Source organism: Musa acuminata, chromosome BXJ3-8 (genome assembly GCF_036884655.1).
Source record: "Musa acuminata AAA Group cultivar baxijiao chromosome BXJ3-8, Cavendish_Baxijiao_AAA, whole genome shotgun sequence".
NCBI classification, from domain to species: domain Eukaryota; kingdom Viridiplantae; phylum Streptophyta; class Magnoliopsida; order Zingiberales; family Musaceae; genus Musa; species Musa acuminata.
The window spans coordinates 12,045,829-12,049,568 of NC_088356.1; positions in this window are offsets into that span (position 1 = coordinate 12,045,829).

Genomic DNA, 3,740 nt, shown 5'->3' on the forward strand with positions numbered 1-3,740 from the left:
TGACTCGCTAGTAAAATAGTGGGAGCATATTAAAATATAAGTCAATATCTTGATAGTTTATTTTGTTAGGATCGGAGCGGCACTAAGAGGGGGGGTGAATTAGTGCAGCGGATTAAAATTTTAGTTTCGACAAATCTTTTGATACGATAAAAACCGAACTTAAAAAGCTTAACTTGAACGCGTGTTCGTAAAGGTGTGCAGCAAAGGTAATGAGGAAATAAAGCACATAAGAAGGTTTGCAGTAATGTAAATAGCAATAAGAAAATGTAAACCAGAGATCACGCCAATTTTAAAGTGGTTTGGTCAAATGACCTACATCCACTTGCGAGGCCCTCTTCGATGAGGCTCCCACCTTCCACTAGCAAATCTCTTGAAGGGGAAGGACAAATACCCCTCTTACAACCTTTTACAAGCGGTTCACACTCTTACAAATTTTCAGCAAGAAAGAAGGAGATGAACACTCTAGCAAATTGAAAACAAGACTTGCTAAGACTTTTCTAAGACCTTTCTCTCAATCAATTGCTTCTAAAAAAGTTGTAATCTTAGCTGAGAATTGAGGGGTATTTATAGGCCTCAAGAGGATTCAAATTTGGGCTCCAAAATTTGAATTCTCTTTGGTTCCCGATGCTGGCGGTGCCACCACATGTCAGTGGTGGTGCCACCGCTTGTCAGTGTCTGACACTGACAGTATACTGGCGGTGCCACCGCCTGGCTCTCGGGTGCTGGGCAGTGCCACCGCCCAGCCAAGCGGTGCCACCGCCTGGCTCTCGGGTGTTGGACGGTGCCACCGCCCAGTCTGGTGGTGCCACCGCTAGACCCTTCGGTTCACTGGTTGGGCTTTAAGTTCAGCCTAAACCAAGTCTAATTTTGGGCCCAGTTGGCCCCTAACCAGAATATAGGATTATCTTTTAATCCTAATCCTAATTACATGTGAACTACGTAACTAAAAACATCCAAAGCAAGTTTTCAACCGCGAACGTCGAGTCTTGTTCCGGCGAGCTTTCCGACGAACTTCCGGCGGACTTTCGATATGCCCTCGTATTTCTTCCGACGGACTCCCAGTAGGCTCCCGATCTTGTGACGACTTCAACGAGTAGCCGAGCCTTCTCGGTGATCTCCGCCAACCTTCGACGATCTCTTCGGCGAACTTCCGAAAGTTCCTGATTTCTTCTCGGTTGGTTCCGACAGCATCTCCGACGATTCTTCGGACTCTTAAACGTCCATCGAACTTGACTCCGGTATTCTTGCTTTATGTTTTCTAGTTATCGTAGTTAATCCTACACACTTAACTCAATAATATGGATTAGATCAATTAACCCATCAATTGATTTTATCATCAAAATCTGAGATTCAACAATCTCCCCCTTTTTGATGATGACAATCAATTGATGACGGAGTTAAACATAACTCCCCCTATCTATATGCCATATTTTGAGAAGATAAAAACACTTGAATTCTATCCCATTGAATTCAAGCATAAACCGATAAGTTCTAACCGTTGAACTTATCGTTATTCTCATTAAGCATAAGTAAATACGAAACTTCGATGAAAATTATTTTCAAGTCGAATGATAAGGGACGATTTTTACTACGACAGGAGATAAAGATTTTCAACATGAATTTCATGATATAGATGTAAGGCATGCTTTCAATATGATTAATCAATCTTGCGATATTCTCAAATATTTTATAAGGCATATAAGACATTCATATCACACAAGCTTTTGCAATTCATATAAGTCATGCTATCAAAATGGTACAAGTCATCACTTTTCTCCCCCTTTGTCATCAACAAAAAAGAGATGAGACTTTGAAGCACACAATTTGTGATCATAAAATCATTAGAGAAAGAATTCAGCATTAAGATTAATCATTCAAATTTGCTAAAAAATATTTATCCAGAATTCATCTAAAAAAATCAGCATTTATCCAGAAAAAAAAAATCATCATTCATTCAGAAAAAAAATCAGCATATATCCAGAATTTAAAAAATACATCTAAAAAGAAGGTTCAGTTTTCGTTCAAAAGATGACAAGCTTCGAACTTGATATTAAGAGTAAACAGAACAGAATAAAAAGATACATCAATTAATCCTTAGGAGGTAATCCATAGTACTGATACATAACATCTATTTTTTGATTCATTTGTCGTAGTTCCTTCAAAATTTCAATTTGCTGGAGTCGCCCGTCAAAGCCCAATTCGTCGTTTCACCTTTGGAAGTTCTTGATTCATCCTTGGGTGCCTTCCTCTTCTTTGGCCTCTTTCTCCATTCAGGTTCATTGTTTATTTTAGATTTTTGTTTAATGAACTTATTAAGATTTAGTGTTCGAAGTTCAAATTCATCATTGTCCTCTTCACTTGAGTCATTGCTCAAGTGGTATTCATTTATCCGGAGTTCCAAATCCTTCCTGTTTTTTGGAAGGTGGTTCAAGTGTTCATCGGATTCAAAATGTTCCAAAAGTGTCATTTCATAGGTCATTAATGACCCGATTAATTCTTCTAATGGAAAATCATTTAAATTTTTTGTCTCTTGTATTGCAGTTATTTTAGAATCCCAACTTTTTGGAAGGGATCTTAAGATCTTGCTTACGAGATCAAAATTCGAAAAAGATTTACCAAGAACTCTTAGATTATTGACGACATCCGTGAAACGGGTGTACATGTCGCCTATAGTCTCGCTTGGTTGCATTCAAAAAAGCTCAAAAACATGCAATAAAATGTTAACTTTCGAGTCTTTGACTCTACTAGTTCCCTCATGCGTGATTTCAAGTGTTCGCCAAATATCAAAAGCCGTTTCGCACGTAGAAATCCGATTGAACTCATTTTTGTCCAAAGCGCAAAATAAGGCATTCATAGCCTTTGCGTTTAAAGAAAAATACTTCTTCTCCAAATCCGACCATTCGTTCATCGGTTTAGAGGGAAGTTGAAAACTATTTTCAACAATATTCTATAAATCCAAATTCATAGAAATAAAAAAAACTCTCATTCGAGTTTTTCAATAAGTGTAGTCCAATCCGTTAAACAACGGTGGACGAACAACTGATAAACCCTCTTGAAAACCATGAAGAGCCATTTCTCTTGGGTGTAAATCCAAAATGAGAAATACTGGGCTCTGATACCAATTGTTAGGATCGGAGCGACACTAAGAGAGGGGGGTGAATTAGTGTAGTGGATTAAAACTCGTAAGTTTAAAAACGATTTTGTAAATGCATAGAGATTTCAATTCGTCAATGACTTAGAGAAAGTAGCTCGAGTAAAGTGAGAAGATGAAAACCAAAAGCTTGCTGCTATGTAAATAATGATTTCAAAAAAGTAAGAACTCACACATTCAAGGAACGCACCAATTTAAAGTGGTTCGGTCAAAATGACCTACGTCCACTTACGAAGCCTTCTCTAATGAGGCTCCCAACTTCCACTAGCAAATCACTTTGAAGGGGAAGGACAAATACCCCTCTTACAACCTTTTACAAGTGGTTCACACTCTTACAAATTTTCAAAGAGAAAGAGGGAGGTGAACACTCACGCTATTGAAAACAAAAACTTGCTAAAGACTTTGCTAAAACTTTTATCTCAATCTCTTACTTCTTAAAGGTTGTATTCTCTGCTAAGAATTGAGGGGTATTTATAGGCCCCAAGAGGATTCAAATTTGGGCTCCAAATTTTAAATTCTCTTGGGTTTTCGAGGTTGGCGGTGCCACCGCCTATCAGTGTCTGACACTGACAGTGTACTAGTGGTGCCA